This window comes from Tachypleus tridentatus, chromosome 11 (genome assembly GCF_004210375.1).
Source record: "Tachypleus tridentatus isolate NWPU-2018 chromosome 11, ASM421037v1, whole genome shotgun sequence".
In the NCBI taxonomy this organism is placed as follows: Eukaryota; Metazoa; Arthropoda; class Merostomata; order Xiphosura; family Limulidae; genus Tachypleus; species Tachypleus tridentatus.
In genome coordinates, this window is record NC_134835.1 from 75,130,678 (window position 1) to 75,151,850 (window position 21,173).

Consider the following 21,173-nt stretch of genomic DNA (forward strand, 5'->3'; position numbering starts at 1 on the left):
TATTATGTCATTAGGCCCAGCACGGCCAGGTGGGTAAGGCACTCGACTCGTAATCCGAGGGTTGCGGGTTCGAATCCCCATCACACCAAACATGCTCGCCCTTTCAGCCGTGGGGGCGTTATAAAGTGACGGTCTATTCCACTATTCGTTGGTGAAAGAGTAGCTTAAGAGTTGACAGTGGATGGTGATGACTATTTGCCTTTTCTTTAGTCTTACACTGCTAAATAGGGGCGATTAGTGCAGATAGCCCTCGTGTAGCTTTGCGCAAAGTTCAAAAACAAATAAACAAACAAACATTATATCATCAGTGAGGTTTGTATACAAGATGTTTCAAGACTGTTCGTTTGGAATTACATAAAGGTAATGCGTGCTAGCCATTCACGAAAACAAACTGATACATTAGAGAGAAGGTAGATGGTAAACAAGCTTGTCACATATGCTTATACATTTTGTAGTATTTCAAAGGGTAAAGATCGTGTTCTGGTTTGAAGAACTTCTATAACACTCTTGGAAGGATGATAGCTAACTCTTACTCTTTTAACGCAACTATCACTTCGACGTGCAGAGCACAATTTTAAGGCAATCTAACGCGAACCAGGTGTGTGATGGTAACTCAGCGCGGATGAAGTAGAGTACAAAAAACACTTGAAGGTTAATACGTAGATAAAAATGACACTTGACCTAACCATCATCTTTACCTTAACTGACTGGTAGCTTATAATAATTTGTCTTTCCCTTCCATAACAAACACAGTAAATTTTACTTAATAACTTCAAGCTTATATAATATCTGCACTAGTTTTTATTTTTGAGGAGTATGGCTGAGAGAACGTATAAAAATAACATGGACAGGTATACAGTGTCCGAATTCACGCATACCGCCTGTTCATATTTCATTAGATTAGTTATCCAGGATAATTGTTTTATAAACCATCACTAACATATCTGACCAAGAGGACCAACATTGCTAAACAGCGCAGAATTTCGATTAAGCTTCACATTAATCAAACTTATGCTGAATTTTTGATAGATCCTTATTTTGGTAGAAACATTTTGTTTTCAAAAACTATGTCCAAAGTGGCAAAAATACTGTGTCCTTTGATTAATACTTACAGGAGGATTTTGACTCTAATACTATCATAATTGTGTAATAATACTGAGCTGTTATTTGTATGTAGACATAAGTAAGTGTAATGGCACGTAAGTTGTGCCTTAGATGTTAACAACTTTTGAAACATAAAGGGTTAATATCAATGGTAAAATTACTTATTGTTATAGTAACATTCAAGACATACCTCAGGGTTGATATATATATATATTTATATATACAGTTAAGCTGGCATGATATCACCTGAAAATCAAGATATTTGCACTTGTTTCGAAATTATAATCGTTCGATCATTGGATGCATTTGCTGGTAGTCTACTTCTACGGAGAATTGCAGTAGAATAGAAATATATACATAATTAACTCCGGTTAAGTATAGCGTACATTATCTTATTTACATTACGCTCACATTTATAAGTTTTGTTTTGTTTTATTTTTTTAATTTCGCGTAAACCTACACAACGGCTGTCTGCGCTAGCCAGCCCTAATTTAGCAGACTAGAGGGAAGACAGCTAGTCATCAACATCCATCACCAACTCTTTGATTACTCTTTTACCAACAAATAGTGGGATTGATCGTTACATTATAGCGCCCCTACGGGTGAAAAGGCAAGCATGTTTGGTGTAACGGAGATTTGAACCTGTGATCCTCAGATTACGAGCCTAGCGCCCTAGCCATCTGGCCATGCCGGGCCCATATTTATAAAAAATCTATGATTAAAAGAAAGGAAAAATTAAATAGTGTATGAAACATACTATACCTGCTTTATTCAGTACTGACGAAGCTTTTAGCTCAGTATGAGATCGGATACTACAGAAACATGCTATTTTTATCATTAATCACTTCTTGATGTGTTTGTTTTGAATTTCGCGCAAAGCTACGAAAAGGCTATCTGCACTAGCCATTCATAATTTAGTAGTGTAAGACTGGAGGGAAGGCAGCTAGTCATCACCACCCACTGCCAACTCTTATAATGGGATTGATGGAAACATTATAACGACCCAACGCCTAAAAGGATGAGCATGTTTGGTGTGACAGGGATTCGAACCCTCGACCCTCGGATTACGAGTGCTTTAACCACCTGCCCATGCTGGTCATTTTGATGTGAATCAGATAAGTTGGTGAACAGTAATTATCATGAATTTAACTTAAGTCATCGCACATCAGAGTAAGGTTTATGATTTTTATGAAAATCGAATTACTTATTTATCAAAATACCAAATTCTTAATTATAAATATTATTTATTTTATTAGAAATAACGCTACTCATTATATTAAAAAACAAAACAAAAGAAAGAAAACTGACGAACCAGTAAGCTTAAGTCCTAGAGCGGGAAAATGAGCACGGTGACAACGGGAGAAAACTATGTTAATAATTACTAGAAGTTACGACCATTCTGGCAACATTGGTCACGTGATCTATTTTATCGCTTGTGTAGCAGATGCATTGTACCTAACTTTACGTTTGTAATCAGAGAAGCGTAATCTAGCAGATTTTATGCTTCTAATTACAGAACGAAGGATCCACTATTATCGGTAACTAACATAACTCCAAAGCACTTATAACATTTATTCGACGACAGTAATTTGAAAGGTTGCCAAAACAGGTAGGTGAATGTTCATATACTTTATACCTGTCGACTAAAAATATTGTTGAATATTCTCGTTAGAGAATGTAGTATTAACATAACTTAGTGTCTCATACTTGCCAAAGTAGAACCTCTAGCAGAGGAAGTCAAGCCAGTATGTTGGTTCTGTTGTTATCCACTTAAAAAGCGAACAGATTTTAAATTCTACTCGCTACAGTTGCTGTGGTAAATGGAATTTATAAAATGTTTTACATGCTTTGACTCACTGAATGTAGGAAAGCAACCTGGGGAGTATTTCATGAAAGAATAATCTTCTAGTATTAGTGTGTGGAAGTTTACTATGTTAACAGAAAGAGGAATTCTCTAGTGCTTAACATTGTAACGATTTTCTTCTGGAGTGTTTTTCTTAACTTTATTGAACTTCTGACAGTGGAAAATACTCAAGCTGAGGAGGCCTAAAACCCCCTTTTGTTGGCTTTACAGCAAAGTAACGTGATTGAAACGACACCTGTGCACATTTTGGATTAAACAACTTGGAATAACAGGAAAAGTGTATACTATTTATGAAAATCAATTTTGATGCAATGTTCCATAAAATTCTGTAGGACAAATAGAAAATTTTGTTGTTATTCGTAGTTTATTTATTGGGCTTAAATATTTCAGTTATTGTTTCAGGTACCATTTTATTGTGAAAAAATAAATTGATTTGCTCAATATTAAGTACTGTGCGACTAAAAATATTATGGATCGTTAAAGTATTGTTTGGTTTTTGAATTTCACGCAAAGCTACTCGAGCGCTACCTCCGCTAGCCATCTCTAATTTTTCAGTGTAAGACTAGACAGAAGGAAGCTAGTCATCACCACTCACCGCCAACTCTTGGGCTACTCTTTTACCAACCAATAGTGGGATTTACGATCACATTATAACGCCCCCACGGCTGAAAAGACGAGCATGTTTGGTGCAACAGGGATTCGAACCCGCGACCCGCGGATTACAAGTCTAACGACTTAACACACTAGGCCATGCCGAGCCTCGCTGAAGTAAAGATAGTCTAAATCAAGTTATACAATAATATATGAAAGCTTGTAATATACATAACAATAAAATGATAGCAGTGCAAGCAGTACTACCAAATAATTGTGTATACGAGAAAAATAACACCAAATAATAATATCAAAGAGAGGAATTACCACTAAAAGTGATATCAAACGAAGTAGTATCACCGAACAATAATTTCAAGGCGTACTAGAATTGTCTAATAATTTCGAGAAAAACAAAACAAAAACACCAAACAATCAAGTTCAGCTAAATTATAACATCGAGCATAACATTGTTGCTCGGTATTGTTATCATTATAATACTCTTTCTAGCATTATTAACAATAATGACAGAAAGGGTATTATTACCAAATATATTATAAATAGTACCAAATTAAACAGTATTACAGAACAACAACCAAGTGTAAAATCCATATTTTCTAATTATTAAAAAACATTGTAAAAATAGAAAGGTTTACAGTGGATGAGCGGTAATTATGCGGGGATTTAACGTGTAGCTTTGAGCTTAACAATATACAAACAGACAAAAACAAACAAAAATCTGAAAGTATTAGGTTCCGCTGTTTACGATCATGTTTCCTTAGTTGGTGATTTTATAAAACGAAAAACATTCATGAATGAAATTGCGATAAACGTGGACTTCAGCTCACAACTTTAGTATATAGTATTAAACTACGACTCAGACTGTTTCATCCTCCATTCTACGTAGAAACTTAAATTTATTATTCATGTAATTTTAGGACCCGCCATTAGGTAGACATGGGAGTTATTACAATAAAGTTAACCATTGAACTCAATATTGGTAAGCCCTTGAAAATGACAAAAGTGCTTGTTAAACGTCGAGCTGTTTCATTTTATGTATTTTTTGATGGCGTATACATTTTAGAAGAAGATTCGAAAAGTTTTATTGTCCCAGCATTTTCTTTCCTTCTTATTATTTGATTGCAAAAATTGCCGCTAAGCGGTTGAAGAGGTACCAAACTACAATTTTGTTGCGGTCTTCGAAAGAAGAACATGTTACCATTATTGTGAAACTCTTTTTTTGGTTTCAAATATTGCCCATAAAATACTTGACGACGCTGTCTACATTTGAAGTTTTCTCATCGGTGGTTACAAGATTCAATTCTTATTGTATTTTGAAAATGATTGAAGCGGGAAAAGAATCGTGCTTCTATTCATTAACTCCAGAATTCAAATGTCATCAGTAAATGAAGTTAATGTTACAGGAACGATAGTAAAAATTTAAAATAGTTTTTGGGCTTGACATGGCCTGGAGGTAGGTAGTTCAAATTTCAATCTTTCAGTCGTGTGGGTGTTATAATGTGACTATCAAATCCACAATTTGTTGATAAAGGGTATCTAAAATGTTTGCTGAGGGTGATGTTAACTAGCTGCCTCTCATTTAATTTATTACTTAAACATCAAGAAGAGATGGTGCAGATAGTCACGGGTAGCTTTGCGCATACTTGAACTAACAAACAAGTAACAGGATTTTGTGTTTTTCAAGTTTTGACCTTATTGTTGATTCAAGGAAACAAAGACCCAAAACCCATTGAAATGTTACAAAATCTCAATTGAATTTTGCTTTCAGAGAGTGATAAATCTATTTTCTTGTAAGTTAAACAGTTTCAAGTGAAGTTTCTTGTTCCAGGTCACACACTTAAAAATTGCCCTAATATTGTACTTGCGGCTGGTGATGTTGTTCTTGCATGTTTATCATACAAAACTTCCGTTAGACATAATATTTAGGAAAAAAGGAAATCCAACTGTGTAATGTTACGTGCTTATGAGATAATCGTATCTGGCCTGGTTAAAAGTATCGATTACAAAGCTATAGTATTGAATTGTTTAGTTGAAAATCTAATATAAAAATCCTAGTTTCGTAAATTGAAAAAACTTTCAGCTTCTCTTTAGGATGCCTTCAGGAGTTCTCATTTTGTCTACTTCAGAAAATTTGTTAGTCTCTGTCTAGAAGTAATGTTCAGATTTCATTATTTTGTGACTTCGTAAGTCACCAGTTTTCTTCAGCTAGTTACGCTATTTATTGGTGTATCCACTAACTCACTATTCAAATACTTATTTAAGTATTTCAGTATGTTGATTTGATACTCAGTTCTTCAAAAATAAAACTTTGAATATATTGTAATTTGGTTTGGTTTGAATTTTGCTTACCGCGACACGAGGGTTGTCTACACTACTCGTCCCTATTTTAGCAGTAAAAGACTAGAATAAAAGCAGCTATTCAACATCAACAACCGCCAATCCTTGGGCTCTTCTTTTACTAACGAATAGCGGGATTGATCTTCACATTATAACGCTTCTATGATTGAAAAGGCGAGCATATTCGGTGACGGGTATTAGAATCCATGATCCTCTGATTGCGATTCGAGTTCCTTAACTACCAAGCCCTGATTGTAAAGGAACTCTAAGGCTTAACAGGTTTATTGCCATGTTGCTAGAATATTTATTTATATTTCTATTAAAATCATAAAGAAGGATACTTAATCAAGATTTTCATTTAAGAAAAAAAGTTTTGAATTTTTAAATTTTGCAGTAAGTAAAAGTTTTGATTGAAAACAACTTTTTCTCACCAAAAAATAATTGATTTCGTGGTACTGAAATTGATTCTATACTATTCCTACCTGTAGTCCTATTCTGGTATGAAACACATTGACACAGCTGCTCCTAAACGTTGACATGTTTTGAATAATTAATATAAACTAGTGTCGAATACACTTCAAAATATTTTTTACCCATTTTATTTATTTCAATGTTGAAGTGTTTTCCGTAAAATCTACTAACTCTGAAATTTACCTCAATTTTAATTCTAATTATTTTAAGTTTCTAAACAATTTGCTATTCAAACCTTGGCTAACAAAGTAAAAATGTAAAGAAATGTGAATAATTTAATGATATTAATAATGTTTTAAAAGTGAATATAGGAGTTTGTTTAATAAGGTGTGTGAATAATCAACATATATATTCAAAATAATGGAAGGAAATGTACTGTTACACAGTGGCCAGGCATGGCCAAGCGCGTTAAGGCGTGCGACTCCTAATCTGAGGGTCGCGGGTTCGCATCCCCGTCGCACCAGACATGCTCGCCCTTTCAGCCGTAGGGACGTTATAAGTAACGGTCAATCCCCTATTCGTTGGTAAAAGAGTAGCCCAAGAGTTGGCGGTGGGTGGTGATGACTAGCTGCCTTCCCTCTAGTCTTACACTACTAAATTAGGGACGGCTAGCACAGATAGCCCTTGAGTAGTTTTGTGCGAAATTCAAAAAACAAAAAAAACAAACTATTACACAGCAGAAATATCATAATAACAGAATATTAATTTACATAGTATATAACGCCCATGCTGTCGAAAGGATATATATATGTATATAGCAGTAGGCTAGGTGACACTATACCATAATAACACGGATAATCATTTTTTAGCAAATATTTCTTCATTAATTCTATAGGGTACTGCACTATTGCACCCCCTTAAATTGTACCCATATATGTATAAGACATATTTAATAAATGTAAAAACAGGCTCAGATGTCACAAAAATAGACATTTTCAGAGATAATTACAAGCATTTTACTAGATGGCAAGCCTCTAGAACACCAACTATGATTTCACACATATTTTCTTTCCTCCCTGAAACAGCGAGCTCAGCATGACCATGTGGGTAGGGCCCTCGACTCGACTAGTAATATTAGGCTCTCGGGTTTGAATCCCTGCCGCACCAAACATGTTTGCCCTTTCAGCTATGGGGGTGTTATAGTGTTACGGTCAATCTCACTATTCGTTGGCAAAAGAATAGTCCAAGAGTTGACAGTGGGTGATGGTGACTAGCTGCATTTCCTCTAGTCTTTTACTGCGAAAATAGGGCGGCTAGCGCAGACAACTCTCTGTAGCTTTGCGCGAAAATTCAAAACAAACAAACCAAAGCAGTGCCCCATTTATAAAACTATACTTATACCCCTGCACTTTATATGCAGAAAGTGCTGGCAACGAGGTCCTTCTCAGGGTTTATCAGATGAGACTGGATGTTTAGACCAAGGCATTGTGTGTTGCCTTTGTGTTATATTCAAAATGAGCCAGTATCTCGTAAATATTATAAGTACATTTAAACCAAGTATTTAGTATGTGTTTCGTTCCCAGCTGACCTTACAATATCAGTATCCTTGAAATGCAATATAACTTACAAGAAACTAAAGACTAACATAAAAGTTAACCCTAAAATTTAACCATAAAACTTAATAGAAATAAAGTAATAGTGAACAAATAAATAATTTTAAGTAATGTATTTAATATGAATGTAGATGCAGAAAAATAGCTATAACTGAATAATGTAACTACTATTAAAACATTAACGGAAGAAATAAATACCTTTTGTGTAATAAAGCTCTATAAACTAAAAGTTGTAACAAAGTTTTCATTGGTGTAATGTGGTAATATTAGAAATTAATGTATGTATAAGGCTTCTGCTAATGTGTATTTGTAGCAGTGTCTCTGTATATAGAAAACTTGCTTTAAAGTTTGTGTGTATACGAAGCTTGTTTTAACGTCCATGTGCTGTTAATTTCATTTTTAAGGAAACTGAAATTATTATTTAACATTTATGGGTTTTTGAGACTTTATTTTTCAACTCAATGTTTAATTGAAATACTCTTGTTGTTAAATATGTTTTTAAGTTCTGATAACATGCTACTTTGTAAATATCAGTTTAGTACTGTAGATGCTAACGATTCCTGGGCGTGTCTAGATGAAATCTTAGCGATTTTGCAGGTATTAGATCTAGAATTTTTAGTATGGATGACACTTTATGCGCACTTGGGTTAAATGGTTAGATCACAGACCTCCTGGAAATTCGGTTGTAGCCATTTATAACTCTGAAGTACTAACGAAAAGGTTAGGGAGCAGAACCAGCCGTTATAAGAGCTACGTGTAACTTCGTTAACGGAATAATGGTATTAACTGTTACTCTGATATTATGCCAAAGGCTGAAAGTGTGAAACGTGTTCAGAGACTTCATGTATCGAACCTTAGACTCTTCGATGTTTAGACCAGCAGTTTAATCTTTAAGCCACTTATGGGTGTAACTGCTCAATTGTAAAAAGAACCAAGTTATTTAGAAATGACAGCGCTATTTTTTATGCGATTTCAAAATTACAAGGAGTTACGTTCTTACAATTAGTTTGACGATAGTTCTGACGTCAACACATTCACCATAAACTATGTTAGATAAGCTAGAAGTATATTGCCGTATTTAAAGAAGCTAGAAAAAGGACAAAGACATTTATTCAAGTTCATTATACTTTCCATTGCCCCACAATAAATTCAACATAACACCATAGACGTCTCACAATAGGTCATCATTCTATTGTCTTCTTTAAAGTGCATATAAACTAAAGAAAGCAAAATCAGCTACTAGTTCAATGCAGAAATGAGAAATTAAATTACAAAAACAAGAAAGAAAAAATCCTATAATGTTTTCGTTTTGAAAAGTGTTAGTGATTTGCTGTCTAATATTGTTGACTATTGTAAACATTAAGAATGTTATTGGTCTTTTGTCTAATACTGTTGACTATTGTAAACATGAAGAATGTTATTAGTCTTTTGTCTGATTTTGTTGACTATTGTAAATAAACAAGCAAAGCAACAACAAAATAAAATAAAATAACTGTTTCCAAAAAGCAATTATTATAGAGTCGGTAGAGTCTGTAAGGTAGGAATAGACAACGTACTCATTAAGCATAACATAAATATAGAAGCTAAAAATATAAAAAATGACAGAAATTTTTAATTTAAAAGATGGTTGCCACTCGTTTTTCTCTGTTTCTCTACTCAAAAGCCCTCAAACAAGGCAAGGAATTATCGCTATGATACCAAAATAGAAAGTGAACAACAACCAAATCGTTCACGTTTCTTCTCGCTTTGTTCGAGATAACTCAAAAAGTACTTTATCATTAACATCAGTTTAAACTAGCAGTAATTTAAATAATTATAATTCTAGTTATGGGGGTCCACAGAAAAGTTTTTGAGGGTCAAAGTGTGTAAAATTAAGAATTGAATAAAAATTTCCTATACATATGCTGGATGAATAAAGAAAGAATTATGTTTTATATTTCCCAGCGAAGAACAGGCCCCCTTAAGGACGTCATTGATTCCAATGTGAATGATATTATCACTATCCCTTGAAGCTGGTTTGTTTTTTGTTTTGTTTTACAAATATTTGTTGCTCCTTTACAAAGCTTAAGTATAGGATGAAACAGAAGTTACCAGCCTATAACAGACGAACATTAGATGGCTGTAGCAAGTAGAATACTTAATGCTTTGTACATTATACACTAGGTGTATTTATGGAGCAAACCTGTGTACTGTGCACGAAGTGAAGGAGTAATAAAAATGAAAACATAATATTATAGTTTATTACACACTTTCGTAGAATACATTAAATGTCAGTCAGAGAAAATATCACAATAAGTAATAAAAACATTTTGTAAATGAAAAATGATGTAAGGACTGCAGTGCAAAAATAATTATAGTAATATTGTATATAGTGAAATATACTCAACAAAATAACCAGTTTCATCAACTCTTTCGGTTCAAATACCTTAACAAATACATTAAGTGAGGAGCTATAACTGTAATTATTACATTACAGTCACTGAAGAGCTATAACTGTAATTATTACATTACAGTCACTGAGGAGCTATAACTGTAATTATTACATTACAGTCACTGAGGAGCTATAACTGTAATTATTACATTACAGTCACTGAGGAGCTATATGTAATTATTACATTATAGTCACTGAGGAGCTATATGTAATTATTACATTACAGTCACTGAGGAGCTATATGTAATTATTACATTACAGTCACATAGTTTGCAAAGTTATTTTATTTCCTATTTTGATCTGAAAGCTTCTGTTTATTTAATATGAATTATGCAATGTTTTAACAAAACACGTGTTTTGTTGTCAGTTGCTTATTTTATATGACTAAAGTTAAACGAGATTCTATTACGGTTGGCTTCTGTTTGTTCACGATAATGTAAGTATAGAACATAATCCTGAAATACTTGTAGAGAGACAGAAAAAATACTTGGTAGGATCATAGTGGTCATTCGTTTTTGTTTTGTTTTAACCTCAGGGGAATCTTTTTTCCTTCTACCAATGTTACTTAATTTTTTTCCAAAGGGGCCATCTCTGTTTCAAAGATAGAAATTTTTATCATGTTTTTTAACAACAGAACAGTTAAAGGATTTTCAATTATTTACGTACTGTGATATCTCATGAATTTGTATTTTTTTTACTTTAGAGGAAATGATGTTTCCGGAATTCAGGCGGTTTCTCACTAGGAATATAATCTTTCATAAAAATCCTTTAGAAACAGGGATAACCCAGCGGGCTTCACGTGTTCTGACGTTGAACAAAACCCCTGTCATTAGCCATATAGTTACAGATAACGGGAGGTGGAAATGCTTCTATTCACGTCTCTCGCTGAAAGCCTACAGAAGGCTCGGTATGTTTTGTTAAATTCGAGTTCTTTTATCCTTGTTATGCTAAAGGGGATCTTGCTTCGTCAACGTATACATTACCTACTGTTACACTAATAAAAAATGAATGTATGAAGTATCTTCAAGATCACAGAATGTCATTACAGCTTACTATAAATGTCAAAACATTCAAGTTCAACTAAGAATGGTATTATGAGCTCACTGTAGTGACACACAATGTAATAACAACAAACAGTGCTAAATAATGTAATATCAACGATTAGTATATAGCAGTTTCACGAGCTATGTTTTACAGAATTACCTTAATCGTTTTTCTACAAACTAAAACGTGGAAATCTTATTCTACACTTTATGCATTATGTAAATTATTATTATTTTGAATGATTATTATTAACAACAAATGAAATCTATTATTTCACTCGCATCACAAATAAAACGATTGACAATGGAATTACAAATTAGTGGATTAATTTTTTTGAACGGTTTGTTTAGAATTTTGCGCAAAGCTACACAAGGGCTATCTGCGCTAGCCGTCCCTAATTTTCTAGTGTACGATTACAGGGAAGGCAGCTAGTCATCACCATTCATCGCCAACGCTTGGGCTACTCATTTACCATCTAATAGTGGGATTGGCTGACACATTATAACGCCCCCACGGCTGGGAGGGCGAAGCATATTTGGCGCGACGCGGGCGCGAACCCGCGACTTTCGGATTACGAGTCGCACGTCAAACTCTGTAGTGAATGCTTTTTATGTAATGCAGTAACATATGTAAAACAAATAATACAGCAAAGATTTCGTTGGTGTAATGTAGTAAAATGGAAAAAAAATCGTTGTACTGCGATGGTATATAAATCAAAAGCACGAATACAAAACCACAAAATTGGATGTGCTGTGCCCACGTCGGTTGTGGAAACCCGACTGATATAGACACACGCAAAACAGTACAACAGTAATACCTTTATTCTCTGGTCCGGCATGGGCAAGTGGTTAAGGCACTCGACTCGTAGTGTGAAGGTTGCGTGTGTGTGTGTGTTTTTCGTATAGCAAAGCCACAAAGGGCTATCTGCTCAGCCCACCGAGGGGAATCGAACCCCTGATTTTAGCGTTGTGAATCCTGAGACATACCGCTGTACTAGCGATGGGCATGTGAAGGTTGCGAGTTCGAATCTTCGTCACACCAAACATGCTCGCCCTTTCAGTCGTCAATCCCACTATTCGTTGGTAAAAGAGTAGCTCAAGAGTTACTCGTGGGTGGTGCTGACTAGCTGCCTTTGCTCTAATATTACCAGCAAATTAGGGACGGCTAGAGCAGATAGCCCTTGTGTAGCTTTGCGCGAAATTCAAAAACAAATCAAACCTTTATTTCATAGAATTGAACTTTAGAAAAGAGTTTAAAACAAACAAAATATGTATAAAAATTCTGAGTACATGTTACACAGTGAGTAAGTCAGCATAATTTTATGTCATATTTATCGTTCATGGAACAAACGAGCAAACATAAATTAAATTAAAGGAAAAACTTATAACACGGAAATTAAATTTCAGATTATGTTTGATAATTCCGTCGTATTAGCCTGACGGCGCTGGATAAACCTAGAGAAATACAGTGTTTTTTTAATACTAGAAATGTTATAAAATACACTATTTGTTTTATACACAAACAAATCTTTAAATGAGTAATATGCCAAAAAAAGATTGAAAATTGAGAAGCTAGATATCTTACATAATGCATTGATAAAAAGCTAGCCATTAAAGCTTTCGTAATCTTCAAAGCCTCAAATTCAATATATAAAGCTATTGCAGTGTTCGAAGTAAGCGATCAGATAATAAAGAAAAGCACACGGATAATTAAGTTGGAAAGGTGAGTGTTAATTATATTTTCACTTAAATTAAGATAACTTTCTTAAACTTTTAGGTGAAGTGTAAAATTTCTGTAAGGAATATCATGTGGAATGGGTTTAACACACACTATACTGTGATAAAATGGTAAAACACGATCATATTACAAAGAGGAAATGAACAAAGTTCATTAGTTGAAAAATACTTATTTACGTAGTTAACTCACAAATGTATAATAATTTTTACTAAAACAAATATTGTAATTTTATCCTTCATTTAAAACGTGTTTGAGCGTTTCTTTTTTGCAGGCTATACATTAAATGGAAAGTGATATCATGAAACACGTTTTTATATCAAGAATACACTTCACAAACAGTGAAAAGCCATGTCAAAATGGAGTTCGAGTTTCGAGTATCGACATGTCAGATAGATCGTCCCTCAGGAAAATGAGCTTAATGGGAAACGTTTTCTAACGAGCGTCACTACGGAAGAAAAGGAAAGAGTTGTAGTTCGTGAATGGAAGTGAGGCTGAATTTGTTCCAGAATTAGGGCATGACTCAGAATCAAAAACAACAAACAAGAATGTGTTGAGACGAACGTCAGTGTTATACAAAACTTCAGTACATAGAATACTATTAAACACGGTTTTATGAGTCAAATTTACTGTGATATTATTGAATAAAGCACGTTCACATCTTCCTGTATTTCATAGCACGTAACCATTAAGAACACATTTCATCACCTTTGAATTTTATGCATGACTGAAAAGTTTAGGCAAGGGCCTAAGGAGAAAGTAAATCGTACACACACACACACACACACACACACACATATATATATATATATAGCTTAATATCTGTGATAAGAAGAACCTAAATTACAGACTAATTACAAATCTTAATTATAGGTTTAAAAAATCCCAAAAATTATAGTATTCGTTGTCGTCAGATGGAGCAGGCAAATAAGGTTTTTATGTTTTTAGAACAAAGACACGATGGGTTACATGCTGTGTCCATCACGAGGAATCCATCCCTAGTATCTAGTGTTTTAAATCTGTGAACTTACTTTGACTGTCTCATCGAGGACGATTGAATATGATAGTCAATATCCATTTTATAATTTAAGAAAATGAATAACTATTGCATCCAAGAATGGACGACATTTTCACTTAACATAATTTCCATAATTGCTTTGCCTAATATAAAGTGTAAAATAGTAAGACAAAAGAGAATGGAAATGCACTCTGGTTATGATCTTCAACATTATTTCCCAGTAAGAGGGCCGAAGACCGCCTGGAGGAAAAACCTGTTTTAACAACTTGCACCATTACACAGTAGTGTGTTGTTTGTCAATCAGTTAGTAGATACTAAAATAACGTCGCATAAGAGAAGCTTAACGTCGCAATTTGTAACGTAAGTAAAACATGCGCAGACAATGAATCACGAGAAGAGTTGTGCATTCTGTAGGCTATAACACAGGATAACATATGAACTTCAAAAGCAAAATATAAAAATATTTATTACTCTTAATTTTGATTTTATTTACTCTTGAAACAGAAAACACGGGATTCCTGTGGAACTACATCTGGTATCAGTAGGGCATGTGTATTCTTCTTTTTAAAAATAAGAAAAAAATATGTTTTGAAATTCGTAATTTTTATAAATTGTTGATTAGATGATACACATAGTTTTAGGTTAGAGTACAACAGAAGACCCTTGATTAGGTGATGTAGACTGTTCTAGGTTAGAATACTTTCATGTTGATCCACAGCGCAGTATCAAAGCATTTTCACTTCAGCAGGTTCACAGATCCATCTGTTACTCTTATCACGTATTTATGATTCTCACCATTATAAGTATCACTGTAAGAAGGTGTTAAATGTGTCTGTGATTCTTCTCAATGGGCAGAGCAAACGTATAACGGAAACATTCTTAGAAACAAGATTTGTTCAATTTCCATTAAAAAATCTTTTGTTGGGAAACATGTTAACACTGAAAACCAAACTGAATTTGCTTACCTACACTTTCTATATCTTCGTACGACATCTCATTTTGACGTGCAGGTATAACTACTTAAATGGTTACTTTCTGTATTGTGCAGACATGGAAAATTTAATTTGAAACACTTGATTTTAAAATCCTACGTTTTCTTCCGGTGACACAACAGCAAGTTTGGCGACTTGTAATGCTAGACTTCGGGGAAGGCACAGCCCAGATAACTAATTAATTAGACAAAGAAATAGAAATTCCGAAGACAGACAGTAATTATCCGTTTGCTGAAAGAGAAGGAACTGAGAAGAAAAAACAATAATGTTTCAGCCATTTAAATAAATAATAGTTTGGATAAAAATAAGGAGAAGGAAACAAGCTAAGTAATTTCTAGGGTAGTAAAACTGTACAGGAAATTTACTGATGTACAAATTGGAAAATGCTAAAATAATTAATTTTTGAAGCAAAGTTTGAATAATGGTTGAAAGCGGTATCTTAGAACAATGCTAACTGTAGAATACTTGGTGAATTAGATCAAACAAAAATGTATAGAAAGGAGGAGATATGTTAAACTATCAACACTTAAATCATTAAAAATGATTATAAACATAGTGTTTTCTTGATGATAAGAAACCCACTTAAAGCAAAAATGTATCTCAGAACGGCTGGTACGCGTATTAACACTCTTACTAATAACGCAGAGTTCTGTGCTTTATTAGTATAAGTATTACTACCCGTATCACATGTTCTGAGATACATTACAGCATTGTGTTTCGAGTGTGTGTATTTTCTTATAGCAAAGCCACATCAGGCTATCTGCTGATCCCACCGAGGGGAATTAAACCCCTGATTTTAGCGTTGCAAATCCGTAGACATACCGCTGTACTAGCGGGGGGTATGGTGTTTTGAAATTTTTCGTTTGTTGATTAACAAAATATAGTTTCAGGTTTTAAATAATTTCTCTGAATCTCTTTGTAAGGACTTTTGTTGCTAAAACTGTATTTAGTCGCAAGAAAAATATGTAGCTTTTGAACAAGTTTGCAAGTTAATTTTCGCACAGTGCACTGTCATTAATAAGAACTAATAAATTTTGACAGTATATAGAGGGAAAATAATTTTGTAGGTGGATGTGACAGTGTATTAACGCATTTGTCTTCATTATGAGAACATTAACATATTTAACCACAAAAACTACAATATGATATGACTATAATGATGTTCAGAAGTTAAAGTACGTGTTACTATACGTGCATAGAAGTTAACGTACATCTATTACTCTCTTATGAATTTTTGGAAGTTAAAGGACGTGTATAACTGTGTGTGTGCGTAGAAGATAAAACGCATCCACAACTGTGTTTTTGAAGAGAATTTAAGGTAAATTTAGTGTGTCTCTTTGCAATTTAAGCTAGTTTCAATGGCTATGTGCCCCCCTCTTGTTGATCAGTGTAGAGTCTAAAATCTTATGACATTAAAGATCAGGGTTCGATACTCGTGGTGGTCACAGAACTGATAGTCCAACTGTGTAGCTTTGTACTTATACAGCATAGTAGAACGTCTACGTGTAAAACATGATTTATTTCTGTGTATGTAAAGTATGATTTATGTCTGTGTACGTAAGGCTTGTTCTAATTAAACTTGATACAGACCTTGTTTGAACATCTACGTGCATCTAAAGTTTATTTTATTGTCTCTGTGTATATAAAGTTATTTTAATGTCTCTGTGTACATAAAGTTCATTTTAATATCTGTATGTATATAAAATTTATTTTAATGTCTGCGTGTATATAAAGCTTGTTTTAATGTATGTGTGTATATAAAGCTTGTTTTAATGTATATGCATGTATGAAGCTTGTTTAAATGTCTAGGTGTACGCAAAGTTTATTTTAATGTTTGTATGTACATAACATTTATTTTAATGTATCTATGTATATAAAGCTTGTTTTAATGTCTGTATGTATATAAAGTTTATTTTAATGTCTGTGTGTATATAAAGTTTATTTTAATGTTTGTGTGTAGATAAAGCTTGTTTTAACGTATCTGTGTTTATAAAGCTTGTTGAAATGTCTAGGTGTACGCAAAGTTTATTTTAATGTTTGTGTGTATATAAAGTTCATTTTAATATTTGTATGTATATAAAGTTTATTTTAATGTCTGTGTATATATAAAGTTTTTTTAACGTCTCTGTGTGTATAAAGTTTATTTTAATGTCTGTGTGTGTATATAGTTTATTTTAATGTCTGTATGTAAATAAAGTTTATTTTAATGTTTGTGTGTATATAAAGTTCATTTTAATATTTGTATGTATATAAAGTTTATTTTAATGTCTGTGTATATATAAAGTTTTTTTTAACGTCTCTGTGTGTATAAAGTTTATTTTAATGTCTGTGTGTGTATATAGTTTATTTTAATGTCTGTATGTAAATAAAGTTTATTTTAATGTTTAAAGCTTGTTTTAACGTATCTGTGTTTATAAAGTGTGTATATAAAGTTCATTTTAATATTTGTATGTATATAAAGTTTATTTTAATGTCTGTGTATATATAAAGTTTTTTTAACGTCTCTGTGTGTATAAAGTTTATTTTAATGTCTGTGTGTGTATATAGTTTATTTTAATGTCTGTATGTAAATAAAGTTTATTTTAATGTATGTTTGTACATATAGTTTATTTTAACGTCTCTGTGTGTATAAAGTTTATTTTAATGTCTGTATGTATATATAATTTATTTTAACGTCTCTTTGTGTATAAAGTTTATTTTAATATGTGTATGTGTATAAAGTTTATTTTAACGTCTCTGTGTGTATAAAGTTTATTTTAATGTCTGTGTGTATATATAGTTTATTTAAATGTTTGTGTGTATATATAGTTTATTTTAATGTCTGTATGTATATAAAGCTTATTTTAATGTATGTGTGTATATAAAGTTTATTTTAATGTATATAAAGCTTATTTTAATGTCTGTGTATATATAAAGTTTATTTTAATGTATATAAAGCTTATTTTAATGTCTGTGTATATATAAAGTTTATTTTAATGTCTATGTATATATAAAGTTTATTTTAATGTATATAAAGCTTATTTTAATGTCTGTGTATATATAAAGTTTATTTTAATGTATATGTGTGTATGAATGTTGTATAAATGTCTAGATGTTTGTGTGTATATAAAGTTTATTTTATTGTCTCTGTGTGTGAAGCTTGTTTCAATGTCTAGGTGTATGTAAAACTTATTTAAATGTCTAGGTGCATGCACCGCTTGTTTTAATATCTCTGTGTGTATGCAAAGCTTGTATACACAGAGATACATTAAAAAAGCTTTGCAAACGCCGAGACTTTAAAACAAGTTTTGTATAAAGCTTGTTTTAATGTCTCTGTGTATGCAAAGATTGCTAGAATACAGGGTCTCTCCCTCAATAAGCGGAAATTTTGCATCAGGGATCATATGAGAAAAGTTCGATGAAAATTATACAGGATATAGTATCTGATGAGATATGAGATTACATTTTACAGTCTTCAAATCAGACAAACCTTAAAGAGTTTTCACTGGCCACAACATCAGAAGAAACCTATAGTTAAAGTCTTGTTGTGTAATCGATAGGTCTGCTGTGTGAGCCTTCTTCCTCTTTCACCGTTGTTGCATCTCTTTTTCAGACCAAAGCCCAGTAAATCTTCAGAAGCTTGTTTTCAATCCTGGTGACCGTGACTATAGTTTTGCTACTCTTTGGCATGTCAGCATAAACTACCATCTTTACATCAATTATCTACATGTGCAAGGCTCCTAGATGTTCGAGTTACGACTCGTGTTGCCTTGTGGATGCGATTACGATGGAATTTTTGACAGTCCCTAAGACAAAACTGTCCGTCAAGCCCAGAAATGCTGTGGTGGTACTGAACAAAATAGGTTTAGTGCTGACTAGTAATGGCAGTACCCTTGGGCTCGATCAGAAGGTCAAGAACAAGGTCTTCAGCCTCGAACAAGGTCAGAAAAAGAGACAATTCATGTGTTTGACCATTGCTGGTGAAGCAATGATATAACTTGGAAATTGTGTGTCTTTCTCTTTGACCACTCATAGTTCTTGATTGAAATAGGTAACCATAATATAAATAACATATATGATTACAACCAGCTCCGGACTTACCAACGGTATGTACAACACCTCCAAAAAGTTATTATCAGAATTTATTATTTCTCTCTCTATCGGCACCCCAGTGGCACAGTGGTATGTCTGCGAGCTCCTACCGATAAAAACCGAGTTTCGATACCCGCGATGAACAGAATGCAGATAGCCTATTGTGCAGCTTTGCGCTTAATTTCTAACAAACTACCACTGAAAAGACAACTTCGTCTCTGGATGGGGAAGAGCTCCTTTATTACTGTTTGTGTAAATATTGTTTTAAATCTATGTGTTAAAAAAAAGATTTTAATATGCGACTGTGCGTAAAGCTTGTTTAAACATACATACATATATAAAATTTGATGTAATGTCTATATAAATTTAAGAAAACAGACCAATGTTCTGTTGATACATACAGTATGTTCCACCAACAATACAACTATCCCTTATTCTTACAAATAGTTGTTTGCCTACCAATTATTCTATGTGCACATAGAACTTGTTTTAACGGCTATATGTGTATAAAGCTAGTTTTAATGTCTGAGTGTGGATATACGGCTTATTTTAATGTCTATATGTATGTAAAGCTCATTCTGATATATATATATATATATGCAGAAACTGTCTTGCCGTCTATACCTATATGGATCTTGTTTTGATGTCTGGGTGTATGTACATCTTGTTTGAATGTCTGTATATATGTAAAGCTTGTTTTAATGTTTGTCTCACCTAAAACTTGTTTTAACGCGTTTGTGAAGCCCATAGTTAATGTGGCATTACGAAACTGGGTAGCATTGGCCATTTCTTTGTACGAATTTTAGTATTCTTCTGTGAATGATTGCATTAGTCCAGTTGTTAGGAACTCCTTGATACTACAGTCTTTGTAACCACTTTTACGGAGTTATTGTGCCTCCATGTTTACATGCCGCCAGAAAGAACAGAAGTGCATGCACTAAGAATATTTGCTAAGGGTCCATTCCTTTCACGTGCATGATAACAGTATTTCTTGTGTTTATATCAACAAGTATTAGAAACAGCTTGTAAGTTGACCTTCATTAGGACTGAACTTCGCAAAGATTTCATTCTCCACGGAATGTTCCAAGACTCATTTAGTTATTCAACATTTATTTAAGCACCTTGTTAGGCTTGTCTCACAGCTATAGCCAACTTATCTTCTTCTTTTACTTCTGTAATTTACTGCAAAATCAACTTCTGTCGATCTTTGTCACTGGAGAAAACCTACAATGTTTAGTTATGCAGTATATACCGTGGTGCTCCACATTTCTATACTTCAGTATTGACTCACCTCTTCCACTAATGCATGAACGAATTACTTTTGTCCTGGTGAGACATCTGGCTAGCATTCTTGATCACTGGGTCTTTAGAGTCTCTCAGGGTCTTAAAAGATCTGGCTTTAGTCACATTGAACTCCTCGACAATAAACCTTACCAGTAACGGTAATATTGTACAGATATTGTAGATGGTAACATAAGTGCGACTATTACGAAATTCAAGCCATCTGTCGACACACTTATCTTTTTTACACACCATTGTCTATTTGTGACTCATAGCTATCGCTTGTATGACAAGAGGCCACATTATTCGTAGTATGAGACCATACTGCAATAACTAAAATTTAAGCTTCCTAGATAAACCAAACTGAATAAATTATTTAAACCTTTCATGATTATGTATCGCTGTCTCTAGAGGTTTCTTGATGTATTTCAACTCCTCTGTGTACCAGTGTCCTAGAATCTTTACTAGTCGCCCATGAATACATGAAATCACTACTCTACACAACATAAAATGGAAATCGACTAATTTTCTTCTTTTCAAAACAAGGCTTTTCGACTTTCTGGTTTTAAGCTTTATTCTATCCTAATCCATGAACTTCTCAAGTTTACCCAGGATTGATTTTACTAGATGATTGCTCTTGCTGAGAATGGTGTGGTCATCCATG

General features: G+C 33.4%; 1 long non-coding RNA gene across 1 annotated transcript; it reads left to right on the forward strand.

Moving 5' to 3' along the window:
* Positions 1-2,460: 2,460 nt before the first annotated feature.
* Positions 2,461-11,391, forward strand: LOC143231531 (uncharacterized). Its single transcript, XR_013016967.1, has 2 exons — positions 2,461-2,713; positions 11,073-11,391. It is a non-coding gene; the product is annotated as an uncharacterized LOC143231531 (long non-coding RNA).
* The last annotated feature ends 9,782 nt before the right edge of the window (positions 11,392-21,173 follow it).